Source organism: Panthera pardus, unplaced genomic scaffold (assembly GCF_024362965.1).
Source record: "Panthera pardus isolate Hobbes unplaced genomic scaffold, ASM2436296v1 HiC_scaffold_12, whole genome shotgun sequence".
Taxonomy (NCBI): Eukaryota; Metazoa; Chordata; class Mammalia; order Carnivora; family Felidae; genus Panthera; species Panthera pardus.
The window spans coordinates 58,841,932-58,855,663 of NW_026526677.1; the positions used below are offsets into that span (position 1 = coordinate 58,841,932).

The window sequence follows — 13,732 nt, forward strand, 5'->3', positions numbered from 1 at the left end:
GACTCAAGAAACGTGACTGACCTTTAGCTGGGTGAGTGCAGCGGGGTGGGTAGGAAGAGATTCAGGCTCTCAGAATCCCCAAAGAGGAGGGTACTTACCCCATCCACCAGAAATCCCCCATCTAACCTTGAAATCACTGCCTGCCCTTGGGAGCCCTGGTCGGAGAGTGGACTCGGCTCTTACCACCACCGGCCACCAGCAGGACCCTAATCTGCTGGCTTCCCGGGTTGGCTGGGGCCCAGGTCGGGGAGAGGGAGGAAAATGGTCTTTAGGCAGAACCGCATACATCTTCACCGGAGAGAGCTGAGCCCCAGGCACAGACATCCTCACTGTGGCCCAGAGAGGCTGCTAACTGGCTTCAGACCACACAGCAAGACGGGCCAAGTGGGTACCAGGACCCAGGCCTTCTAGGCCCAGCTCAGGGCTCTCTCCACTGCCCCAGAGTCATCCCTTTGGGAACATGGATTGAGCACAGAAAGGAAGAGTAGTGTGAACAGTCAGGATGATGCACCCACCCCCACTGCACGGTGGTCAGGAGGCGCTGGCCATTGACAGCTCGGCCCCCAAGCCACAGGGTGAAAACCAACACGCAGCCTCAGTGCAGGTACTGACGGGGCACATTTGTATAGAGCACGGACTCGGGCCTCTGCAGAGCCCTCAACAGGGAGGAGGTTCTAGTTACAGCACAATGGATCTCAGTTGAACACAAGAAAGAACTTCCTGAGGCAGCATTAAAAAGGGACAAAGACAGCAGGATGAGGATGACTGTGGAGTCTCCTCTAAAGCAGAAGATGCGATCTCGTCCGTCACGTCATTTTCGCTTCGAAACAGATCTGGAAGGGAAGTGCTACTGCCCTCATTTTACAGGTGAGCAACTGAGGCTCAGAGAGGTTAAGTGACCTGCCCAGTGTCTTCAAAGTTCTGGTCAAGAGAGGCAGAGCTGGGCTTCAAAGCCAGGACTGACCTGGAAACCTGCACACCTCCCCTCATTGCCACACCCACCTTGGGCCTCTATGCCCGAGCCTCCTCAGACGCCCAGGGGTGTGTTTCGGGTGATGCACAGCATTCCGGTCAGGGAGGCGAGGGAGTGCTCAGCGGCGGCCAGCTGCAAAGAAAGGGCTCTGCGTTCTAGGTCTGCCCAGCTGCCCCCAAGACACCATCGCTGGGGGCCTCATGGGTGCTTTCCATGCAATGGACCCCGACAGATTTTCCATCTGACCATGCCTCCAGCGCCCTGCTTGGCAGGAACCTCACGCTCTCCCCAGATCCCACACCCGGGCACCCCTTCACAGGGCCTTGTAGTGTTGGCCCAGCACCCCCTGCATCATCTGTCCCAGGCCTGCCTGGCCCCACACTCCTCTCACCTGGTCTACATAGGCTCTCTAGAGCCACCTGAGCTCCGGGTGGTGTGGCTCATTCTGGGTATTAAAGGCTGATGTCAGAGCCACTATTGGCTGCCCAGCTCTAAGGACAGCATGTAAAGTGGCTACCCCAGAGCCACCTGAGCTCACCTGACACCAACCTACCCATAACCTTTGCCTCACTCCACAGATTAGGCTCTCCCTGGCAAGGCCACTCTGGAAGCTACCCACAGCCTGATTTGGGGGATGAGACGTGGACCAAGGCAGGCCTCTTGGGTCCCTGACTTCTCTGCGGCAACAGGGTGGAGGAGAAGCCTGACTCCTCCAGCCACACTCAGCACTTTGCATGTCACGGCCCCAGCCCTGTGAGTACTTACCCCAGTCCACAGATGGGGAAACTGAGGCTTGATAGAACGAGAAGCCATTCCTCCCAGGACATGGTTTGCAGCAGAGGACTGTGGCGGGGGCGGGGGGGGGGGGCAGATGGCTGACAGGTGAAGGTCCGCAGTGTGGCAAGGCTACACGACACTCTGTTCCTTGTCACTGGAACAGAGTCTAGACTGAGGGTGGTGACAGTCCCTGCCCCATACTGATGGTCCAGCCACACTGTGAGTTCTGGGCTCCCACTATATTATTTGTGATCACGGTAAAGGCTGTCATTTGCTGGCTGCTCCCTGCTCGCCAGGGACTATTCCTGGTACTTCACATTTGTTCGTTCATTTGCTCATCACCAACAACCCTCTGAGTACTCTCCGTTATCCCCATTTCATAGATGAGGAAATCAAGGCCCAAGAGACTAGGGGCACATTGTCTAGTTCCCCCGCCTCTATGGCAGAGTCAGGATTTTAGGAGAAAGTCTGGTTTTGGAGCCTGTGTTCTAACCACTACCCCACACTGCCTGACAAAGAGGGACAGAGACACAGGTCGTTCAGGTGATCGGGCTGGAGAAAACTCAGAGCCGGGTCCTCTCAGGACCCGTGGGGATGGAACTGGACACAATGGCAGGCTCGGTGGGCAGGGGCCTGGGCACCAATCTCAGAGGGGTACTAAGGCACTGGAATGCTTTGGTTTGTCTCTGGTGTAGGGGCCAACACCCCCTTCATAAGGGATATGCCCAAGTAACAAGAGATGATCCTTCAACTGAATCCTAAGGCGGGTGGCTACCAGACTCCACGGCTGTTGATCGATGGAGTGAGGAATACGTCCTGTTTGCCACTCTGGGTCCACTCCCCGCCCTGCTAGGGGCCCGGAAGGCTGATCTTAGTGGACTGCCTTGGGCTCCGTGCCACGGGATTCTGGGTAGGTTCACCCAGTGGGAAGCCCCAGTGGGAGACTGGAGGAAGGAAGAGAGAGAGTTGAGGTTTCTCCCCCCTGGGTCTCCCGAGCTGACCGGTTCCCTTTACTGCAGGCCGCGGCCCTGGTCCATATCGCTGACCACTTCCTCCCCTTGCAACTTCAGCCCCCTTTAGGCCTGAATGGCTCCCAGGGGCTGTGAGCTCTGGGTGCTGCACACTCCTTTGTTGGTTTGCCACACCCCTATTTATTGCCGGAGCAGTTCATCTTGGGCTGATACTCTCTCTCTGGTTGGGCCAGAGCAGGGGAGATCAAGCACTACCACCACCAATGACCCCCTTTCTGCAGCCTTCTCCCCAAACAGCCCTCGGAATCTCTTCTAAATAACCATGGAACAAATGATTAAAGCAGAGCAGTTTACAGGGGTGCCGTTACTGTTACTCTATACACAGGCCTCCGTTGTCTCGGCCTGGGCCTGGCCCAGCACACGGAGCAGGCTGGAGGCCAGGGCAGGACCAGACCAGGGAAGGAAGGAAGGAGCAGGAGGCAGAGTTCGGCTCTTATGGAGGACAATCGATGACGGTTCCTGAGTGTATACAGCAGGCACTAAGCTTTATACACTAAGCACTTCATTTACTTCTCACAACAGCCCATGAAGTGCATCCTATTCATGCATTTTACAGAAGAGAAAACTGGGGCTCAAAAAGCTGAAATGACTCACCCAGGGTCATACTGCCGGGGAGTGACAAAGACAGGACTCAAATGCAAGCTTTTCCGCCGGCAAAACCCATGCTGGTAACTGCCTTGAAATAATTTCATTGAACTGGCTTCCAACAGAGGCAGCTGACTTAAATGGGGTCAGTTATTGGTGAGGGCCAGACAGAGGCCTTCAATGTCTCCCCCATACCCTCCCCTAGATGGAAGGGAAAAAAAAAATCTTCTGACATTCTTCCGTTCTCCCAGGTGGGACGGGGCCCCAAGCGGGCGGTGCCATTGGGTGTCCAGGTTGGAAAAACAAGCAGATTCAGACAAAGCTTCATTGTGAAGGAGGGCTCGATGCTTTGGCCATTAGAACAAATCCCAGCAAAACAAAATGCCTGCTGCCTTATCTTATCTCTTACAGAAGGGGGGCAGGAAAGGGCTCCAAGACAGGGTGTGGATCCCTCCCCATACCAGCCTCCATCTAAGAGACCCGGTCTCCATGGTTGCAGCAGGAGGAAAGAGCACCACCGGAGGGGGGGGGGGGGGTAGAGTCCAGAGTCTAGGTGTAGCCCTGCTCTGCCACTGTCTGTGACCTTCTGCTGCACCAGTGCTGACGCTTTCTGTGCATGGCCTCGTGTGGTCTCCACAGCCATTTCAGAGAAAGATGATTGCTATTCCTATTTTCAAATGAGGACACCGAGGCTCAGAGAAGACACCCAGCTAGGCAGCAGAGGAGGGTTGGAACCCAGGCTTCTCAGACTGCAAAGTCTTTCCACTCCCCCTGTTTCTCCAGGCAGGGAGGTCCCGGGAAGAGCGGTACCCCAAAGGAGGGAGCAGCCTGGAAGCAATGCGCTCCTTATCATGGGGCTGTGCAGGTATCATCCTGAGGACACTGAAGATGCATCCCACAGAGGGTGGTGGGTGGTTGTCAATCCTGGGGAGCTGACATCACCTAGGAAGCTTTAAAAACTGCTGAGGCCTTGGTTGTCGGCCCAGGCAGGACTATTAAAAGTTCCCTAACGATTCTTGGGGCGCCTGGGTGGCTCAGTCGGTTGAGCATCCGACTTTGGCTCAGGTCATGATCTCGCGGTCCGTGAGTTCGAGCCCCGTGTCGGGCTCTGTGCTGACAGCTCAGAGCCCGGAGCCTGTTTCGGATTCTGGGTCTCCCTCTCTCTCTGACCCTCCCCCATTCATGCTCTGTCTCTCTCTGTCTCAAAAATAAATAAATGTTAAAAAAAAAAAATTAAGGGGCGCCTGGGTGGTTCAGTAGGGTGAGCGTCTGACTTCGGCTCAGGTCATGATCTCACAGTTTGTGGGTTCGAGCCCCACATCGGGCCCTGTGCTGACAGCTCAGAGCCTGGAGCCTGCTTCGGATTCTGTGTCTCCCTCCCTCTGCCCCTTCCCCACTCATGCTTTCTCTCTCTGTCTCCCAAAAATGAATGTTAAAAAAATTATAAAAAAAAAATTAAAAAAGAAAAGTTCCCTAACGATTCTAGTGTGCAGAAAAATTTGAGAGTCATGGGCCCAGATGTGCCCACTAGAGCGTCTTCTACCCTAAGGGCTCCCTACCCGCCTCTGGGAGAAAGGTTTATTACTCTGAGTCTATTTTACAAGAGGGACACAAAAATGGGCAAAACACAACGGATGAGGTCACGTCCCCAAGGCCCCACAGCCAACCACAAGTGCAGGCAGCAAGGGATCTCTGACTTCAGGGTGTCTCAGAGGCAAACTCCTTCAAGATACTTGGGGATCCTGGCTCTTGTCAGTGGAAGAAAACTTTCTCTTGGAGCCTCCTGGGTGCGAGGATGAGACAAATTCTTCACGGCATTTTTTTTTTTTTAACCGAGTCCACTTATTTAAAAACCTAAAAGCTATAGGATCAATGCTGGAAGACACCTCTACTGGGTGCGAGCAAGGCCTGGTTGTTCTTTTCTCTAGGAGATTTGGTCCCAGGCCTGGGAAGGGCTGAGACTCTCAGACCTCAGCCCACATTTCCTCCCTACCTGCCTCCCTCGTGCCCTCACAGCACAATGTCACAGATGGTGAGACAGCGTGTGGTTGGGGGGGGGGGGGGTGGGGAAGAGGGAAACCTGTGGGGTCCAGCAGACGCACATGTGTGTGTTAAATGATATCTTCACACTCAGCTCTGGGAACACCACCTGCAGGAAGCCTTTCCTGACACCCTCCTCACCCAGCACTGGACAACCCCGCCCCCCCCCCCCCCCCCCGCGCCTTCCCTGCCACATTCTGTCACACGCGGTGTTGTCCCTGCTTCTGAGCCCTCCCCTCCCTACCAGGCCATCCATTCATTACACGAAGCAGCTGCCCTTAGCCTGGGACTCATTCCATAGGCCCTTCCTGAGCACCGGATCTCTGCCAAACTCCGTGCTAGGTGCTGGAGACAGAGCTAATGACAGCTGGCATGCATCGAGTGCTTATTGTGTGCTAGGTATTTTCTGAGTGCTTTGCATGTATAATTCATTTACTCCTCACTACAACCTTATGCACCAGATGCTGTAATTGTCACCATTTTACAGACGGGGAAACTGTGGCCCAGAGAGATTAAATCACTTGCCCAAGTCACATGTCTAATAAGTATGTGCACTCGGCTGTGGTCTCAGCATGACTCTATATCACCATCCCTAAACGTTGATGGGACTGGCCCCACCCCAGGAGGTCACTCTTCACAATCTGGAAGTTTTGTATCTGTGTGCTTACTTGTTTAATGTCTGTTTTCCCCGCCATAGACCAAAATCTCCAATCAAACTACATTTTGGGTTTTTTTGTTTATTTGTTTGAAAATATTTATTTATTTTGAGAGTGAGAGAATGGGAGAGGGTGAAGGGGGAGGGAGAGAGAGGGAGGGAGACAGAGGGAGAGAGGGAGGCAGAGAGAGGGGGGAGGGGGAGGGAGAGAAATGGAGAGAGGGAGGGGGAGAGACGGAGAGGGGAAAGAGAGAGGCGGGGGGAGAGAGAGAGAGAGAGAGAGAGAGAGAGAGAGAGAGAGAGAGAGAGAGAATCCTGAGCAGGCTCCACGGTGTCAGTGCAGAGCCCAACTTGGGACGCAACCTCACGAACCATGAGATCATGACCTGAGCCAAAATTAACAGTTGGGCGCTCAACCAACTGAGCCACCAGGCGCCCCTCAAACTACATTTCGCATGTGTCTGTACGAGATTGAGAGAGAAACATACACATGGACAACCAGACAGAGAGACAGGAAAACAGAGAGACCAAATGAACACTGCTTCCCTTTAAGAAGGACTCACTCTCTGCCGGGCATCTCCTACCTGGACTCAGACGGCCCCTCCCAATTGGGCCATTCCTGCTGCTGGAGCCTGAGAAGAATCAGGTCCCCAGATACCCTGGTGCTGCCCCATGCCCGGAACTTAGCTCCGAGCCTTCCGTGTCTGACAGCTGCCTGCTCCCTGGGAAGGTGTGGGAATCTCAGCTCTCTGACAGAGTCCTCCTCAGGCAGCAAAGTGTCCTCCTCCGGCAAGTCCCCCGCCACCTGGCACACCCTCCCGCCTGGCACCACTGGCTGGACCCTTTAATCAGCTTCTTCCCGAGCCACTCCCTCACGGGGCTGCCGAGGGGACAGGCAAGTGGTCTCAGGCCGACAGAGTACCTGCCTGTGTGCCGGGTCTGGCCGGGCACCTCACCCCTCTCATCTCACTGAATCCCCACAACACTATTATTATCAGCCCCACGTTACAGGGAAGGACGCAGAGGTACAAAGGTTGAGCGGCTTGCCCAAGGGGCAGCTTGAACTGCCAACCAGGGGAATGCTGCTTTGTGCCAGGCACTCGGTCAGGAGGGGAGGACCGGGGTGGCCGAGAATCTAGTTCTGACAGGCTGGCGAGGGAAGCAGGCCCACACAACCCCTCTCCACAGACCACAGTCAGCGAGTGAGCGTGCGGATCTGCCCAGAAGGAGGCTTAGATTCTGCCTGCTTGGGAGGAGTCGTGGAAGCTTCTAGGAGGAGGCATCTTCAGGCGTGGCTAGAATCCTCACTGCTCTACCCCCATGACCACCACAACAGGAAGAAGGGCCGGCCTCGGCCTACAAAGTTCTGGTGCCCAGTGAGGACTTGCCACCACCTGGGAGGCTGCGAAGGAAGGAGAGAAGGAGGTGCCCTGCCAATGACCCCACTGTGGCTGGGCCAGCCGGGCCCCAGCCCTGCCAACCTGGCCTGGCCCGGTCGGCTCCCAATCACAGGGTCTTCTCTGCCCAGCTAATGACCATGCTGCCAGCAGCTCAGGCCGCCACCCCCTTCAGTGGAGGCAGCAGCTAACTACAGAGCCTGCTGGCCCAGACGGTGGCCAGGCCAAAAATCACAGCTGCCCGTCATACCACATCCTCTGGCCCTGATTACTGTGGTCTCCTCCTCCACCTTCTAGAGTCACAGAGGACACTGCAGAAGGCTGCGGCTCCGGGGGCTCGGACACCACCCCACTCACTACAGACGGGAAAACAGGACCACCGAAGGGGGGCTGATTCACCTCAAGTCGCATAGCCAGGGTCTGGATACCTGGTCCTTCCTTAGCTTTGAGAAGAAAGTTTCTTTCCAGGCTTTTTATATGCAAAGTATGCTCTTGAGGTACTCAGGTAGAGCGGAGGAGACAGGCGGCCTGTTCAGCCACTGATAGGAGCTTGATTCCTCACTCCCCACTGTCTAGCTGTGCGACCTTGAGACCTTGAACAAGACCACGACGTACCTCTCTGAGCCCCAGTTTCTGGGTGATAACAGGAGCTACTTCCCAGAGTTGTGAATGAGAGTATCTACAAAGTACTTGGCACAGCGGTTCAGAAGTACTCAAGGGCATTAGCTACTGTTCATATTACCAGCATAGCGTTATTAAGTGCGTATGCAGGCACATTTCACGGACTGTAAAATGTGATGCCACGGTAGGTATTATTTATTACTATTACTGTGAAGTGTTACAAATTCAGAGGAGATGTGACCGGAGGGTTAGGTAATCCAGGAATGTTTCTGGGGGGAATTTGTGACCTGAGTTAGGCCTACACAAACGGGGAGGTGAGCAGAGAAGCAGGGAGGTCGGGATGCTGAGAGGAACCCCATAAGCAGAGGGCAGCACGTAACCGGTTCGGGAGACTGTGAGAAACAACAAGCCAGAGGTCTGTGCAGTGGCTGCGGTGGGCAAGGCCTGGAATGCACAACAAAGGGGCCTGGTCTGCCTTTTACAGTCAAGAAAGAGCCACAGAGGGTTCTCAGTGAGGACTCCATATGCTTTCTGAAGTGTGAAGTTTGTCGGGCATTCAAGGCCTTGTACCATCTGGCCACCCATCCCTTTTTTTCCCACATGCCTCACTGACCCCACAAACCCCAGTATTACTACTCCAGAGTTCTCCCCACCTCTCTGCCTTCTACACCATCCCATCCACCCTGCTACTAGCCCACCCCATGCTTCATGTTCACGATGAAGCACCCTTCTACCAAGTACCCATCACACCATGTGCTTTACATATATGACCTCACAGTCACCCATAACGTCTCTGGTCTCTGATTTTACCGAGGACGAAACAGAAGCCTGGCAGGATGGTGTCTCACTCGCTGTCTCACAGTAGGTGGCACAGCCAGGATTCAATTTTGAACTGATGTCAAGACCCCTACTCACTATAGCAAACTGCCTCTTGTCCCAGCCCACAGAGCCTTCTGAAGCCTTCTGGGTTACTCCAGCCTCAAAGCCTCTCCCTGCCAGCCCCTAGCACTCATTTGGAATCACAGGCCCACGACTGGATCCTAGCACACCTAGCTTGCTTTTCATTGTTTCCTGCAGGTCTATGTTGCTCCCACCCCCAACAGGAAAAGAGCCATGGTTGATGATAGGTCACTTGCTTCCCATGCTGTCCCCTCCCTCCATATCCAAGACTAAGTCTAATAGCACTGATAGGAACCACCCACCTGCTCTGTAGGATTCAGAGGTTCAGCTGAGCACAGAGCAATTTCCCTGAGCCTGCCTCCCATTTCATGAGGGGAGCCATAAATTATTCACTGCACCTTTGTGCCTAGGAAGGCCAGACAAGGGGCCAGGGGGAATGAACACCAGCTCCTCCCAACCCCAGAAGCCAACAGCCCTGGGGTGGGGGTGGGAGGTCAGAATCCGGAGCCCCTAGCCAGGGTCTCGAAGCAGATTCCGGAGGGCTGTGGAACAGGGAAGCAGCCAGGGGAGCATGACCCATACAGGAGTCCCAGCTGAGCAAACCCCAGTCTGTGAGCCTGCAACGGTAGCCTACCTTCTAATCTAAGGCAGATCTGAGAATTTTCCTGGTCAAAATTCAAGCTTTCTTTCTTTATAGAGAAGGAAATAGATATCTGGCCAAGCACTATATATTTGCATCTTATTTAATTCTCACAACAACCTTGTAAAAGCGAAATTCCAATTTACGGGGAAGCCAGTGCTCTTGAGTAAAGTGCATGTGGCCCAGAGTAAAGTGCCCAGCGGGAAGCAGAGCAGATTCAGCCCACCTGGTCTGACTTAGCTGTCTGCCTGCGCTGTTTAGTCCACCCAACTGGGAGCTAGTCGTCCCACTGCCTTTTCCATCTGGGTAACTTCCAGAGCACCTGGTATGAATTGACGCTCAGTTCCTGAATTAAACTCCAAGGCCCTGGGCAAGTAAGTGGCTTCATCTCTCTGGGCCTCCGTTTCCCCCACATGGCAGCCATTAGTAACAAGCCCAGTCCTGGCAAACACAGAAATCTCTTTAGCACTTGACAGTTTGCCAGATGTGATGGCCCCATTATCTGAGCAGGTAACACACAGCCTGCCTTGACCCCATTTTACAGGTGAGGCCTGGAGACATGCATGCATCTGAGAGGTCCCAGGTGGCCCCCCAACCCCCATCCTGCCTCACACTCCAGGTTCCAGGTTCTTTCCACCACACCATGAAATGAGATCACAGGTGTGAAATTATCTCATCAAAGGGGAGCTTTGTTTAGATGTAGGGATTATAATGAGAATTTGAATCCCCATGGATGGGAGTTGGGGGGGGATGCCAAGCCCCTCTGTGACCCTCTCTTTCGGTGCCCCCCAACCCCTCCACCCCCAGGGACTGAGCTTCCAGCCTTCATCTGACCTCTCCACCCTCCTCCACCTCTCAGGGGCTTTCCAAGGGGGTTTCCCCAGACACCAGGAAGCTGGGCACAGCAGGGGTTAACTACTCCCAGCCAAGGCCACAGGGCTCAGACCAAGGCCACGTCCCCTCCCCCTCCCCACTCAGAACAAGAACCTACAGAGCTCACGCCAAGCTATCTTTCACAACACCCCTCTTTCTGCATGGCCCCAGGGGGCAACAGAAGGAGCCCCTGCCTGGGAATCCAGACACCTGGGACTGTGCCCCTAGCCCTGGCAGCCCCAGCCTAGAGACCCTAAGCAAGCCCCTCCCCTCCCCTCCCCTTCTGGGCCAGAGGTGTCTGGCAGGTTCCCTTGCCTAGGGGAAGCTGGGGTCAGACCTTCAGTCTGGGCCAAAGGCTATGGGACTACTGGCTCGTCTTGGGCCCCAGCAACCACCACACAGACTCTCAAAGCAGCCTCATAAGTGGTCACCCTGACCTCTCATCAGGGGTGAGAAAACCCCAGCCACCCACCCAGAAGATGCTAACAGGGAGCAGATACCTTGAAAGATCTTTGGGAAGATTTTCTCAAGTGTACTGCTGCCTCAACCACGTACTTACTTTAGCCCCTAGGACAACTGGCACCCCCCCCCCCCAGGCCCCCAGCCTCCTGTGTCCCATTACTAATGTGAAGGAGGGGAGCTGGTGAGTGCTGAGAGCCCTCACCTCTTCCAGCTCTGATGGGCTCTGACTTGGGGACCTCTAGAGTGAGTTTTCCCAACAAGCAAGCAGCATCTCAGGATGCCATGGTGTCCTAGAGACCCCAGAGCCTGGCACACAGGGGCCAGGGGCCACTGCTCCCTGGTGTGGGGTCCACAGGGAGGGAAGCTGTGGAACTGGGAAGCTTCCCATCTCTACCCTCAACTCTGGGTCACCTTTCCTGGGACGTGACCTGGCCGTGGAGTGGGAGGGAAGGCGGCCAGAGGAAGCCACCTCCCCAGCCTCAGGATCAGCTCTTGGATGCCCCAGTGGCCCTGCTTTGACCCCTCCCCGCCACCTCCTGCCTGGCGGCTGTCCACTTCCTTTCTTCGTTCTCCACTTCTTTCCCTCTCCACCCTAACCCTCCAACCCAGTCTCATCCCCCGGAGTGAAAACATCAGGGTCACTCAACCCCGCTGAGCCTCAGCGTCCCCATCTGTAAGAGCCCATAACAATGCACAACACCTTTTATCTCATGGAATAGTAGTGAGCCTTAAACGAGGGACCATTTGCGCAAGGGTGGGGCGCGGACCCGCACACAATGGGCGCTCAATAAGTGCCCGTTTTCTCCCTTCCAGGCGCCCTCTCCTAGCTCCAGCCCCAGCTAGTGCCCGGTACACGCCCGCAGCTGGCCCCGCGCTGCCCGGTAGGGGTCGAAGGCCGCCCTTGCCTGGCATCCGGGGCTCTCTCACCTGCAGCTCTCGGCTCTCGCCGGCCGCCGGGCAGGGGTGGTGGTGGTGGGGTGGCCTGTGATCCCTTCTTCGGGGCAAACGCTGAGCCCTCGCCTGGGGCGGCAGAAAGGTGACGGCTTCGGCTCGCAGCACCAGCTCGGTCCGGCTCAGTCCAACTGCCCAGCAGGCTTGGGACCCCTCACGGGGTGCTTGGACCCGGCCGGGGTTTTCTGGGCGTTCGCACGGTCCCAAGTCCGAAGCACCGGGCGGAAGGCAGCTGAAGGTTTGGGTCTCGGGAGCCAGAGTCTGGGGGCTTCTGGGCTCCGTTGCACTCGGTCGGGAGGCTGTGGGCACCCGCCTTAACCCGGGTCCGGGGGCTCCGACACACACTACAGAAAGGCAGGGTACAAGCCCGCAACCATAGACCAGTATGGTGGGCCAGGGGCTTCCCGCCCCAGGGCACTGGATCGGGTCGGGAGCTCAGGGCGTCCCTCAGGGCGTCCCAGCCACGACGCCCCGGATCGCGGGGCTGGGAGCGTCCCGGCACAGAACCCCGGGCTGGGGCAGGCGGGGCAGGGCGCAGGCGAGGACGCGCAGAGCCGCGGCGGCCGAAGCCCGGCGGAGAAGTCTTCCCAGGTCCGGACTCGGCTCGCTCTGCAAAATGGGGCGGACCTCGGCGCGTCGGCTGACTCCGGAGCTCGGGGCCGCGGCTCCACTTCCTCCTCTTCCCCGGCTCGCTCGCGGCTCGCTCAGCCCTGCGCGGCAGCCGCAGCCACCCCCGCTGCTGTCATCCCCGCCGCCCACCCCCACAAGAGCTGCAGCCGGAGCCGGAGCCGGAGCCGAGCCCAGCCGAGGCAGCGCCGCCCAGCGCCAGAGCGCCAGCTGGCGCGGCTCCGTCCGAGTGGGGCGGGGTCAGGCGAGGCCACGCCCCCGCCGGGCCTTTGGCAAGGGGCGGGGCGCGCCCCAGAGACCCTCCTCCGGCCCCGCTCAGTCGGACAGCGGGAGCCAATGGGAAGATGGGAAAAGAGCGGAGCTCTGCGGAACGTGTACTCTACCCCGAAGAGGGCGGGGCAGACAGTGGAGACTTTGCGGCTGGGGAGAGGACAATGGAGGGGTGGGGGGTTTTAAAGAGTGGAACGGGGTACAGAGTCGCCTGGGGACCCAGATGGAGGGAGAGGTGATGACTGCTGTGTGTGGGATGGGGGCGCGGAGGCTGCCGTGTGTTGGGGAGTGGGGGGTCAGGAGGTAGGAAAAGAAGCAGGGTGGAGGTGAGGTAGGGTATTCGGGGATAGCGGAGTCCCCAGGGAAGGGGGAGCTCTCCGGGGTGGTGGGACACCGCCTCCACAGTACTCTTCCCCCTTCCCCAGTTCAAGGGCTCAGCGCGCGGAGGTGAGCGTTGGAAGCTGTGAAACATTCAGATTTCACGAAGCGGTGAAAAATGTTTTTGAAAATAAAGATCGTATCTACCTACCTACCTATCGTCCTTCCTTCCTTCCTCCCTTCCATCCTCCCTCCCTCCCTTCTTTCTTTCCTTCCTTCCTTCAACATTTCCCCCTTCCCAGCGCCCATCTTCGAGGAGGAGCGTCCTTGCCAGTTTTAGATACACTAAATCAAGAGCAGTGTGTGAGGATCACACACACGCACTCCCTCTCTCTCAATCCCTCTCTCTCTCCATCTCTCTCTCTCTCAATCTCTCTGTCTCTTTCTCTCTCTCCCTCCCCTCGAGTAAGGCAGCATCTGCCCTCGGCTCCCTGCCCTCCCCTCCCCCAGCGCCTTGGGTCGGGGGAAGCTGTGTCTGATTATCTGATTATTTCCAAGAGTCCCCCGCCAACTGCACAGGGCAGGGCACAGGGCAGACGTTAGAGGGTTTTG

The 13,732-nt window shown here is 56.6% G+C and overlaps 2 protein-coding genes across 7 annotated transcripts in view; both read right to left on the reverse strand.

The window, feature by feature from the left end:
- GDPD5 (glycerophosphodiester phosphodiesterase domain containing 5) overlaps nucleotides 1-12,712 on the reverse strand; it is an 87,305-nt gene extending 74,593 nt beyond the window's left edge. For 3 of the 6 annotated variants that reach the window (XM_019449856.2, XM_019449849.2, XM_019449850.2), the window contains exon 1: nucleotides 11,882-12,712. The gene's annotated coding sequence lies outside the window, so the exon portion shown is untranslated. The remainder of the gene's footprint in view (nucleotides 1-11,881) is intronic. The other 3 variants (XM_019449854.2, XM_019449853.2, XM_019449855.2) reach the window with 3 other exon arrangements.
- The window catches only part of KLHL35 (kelch like family member 35), a 140,203-nt gene that overhangs the window by 88,209 nt on the left and 38,262 nt on the right, over nucleotides 1-13,732 (reverse strand). The window lies entirely within an intron of this gene.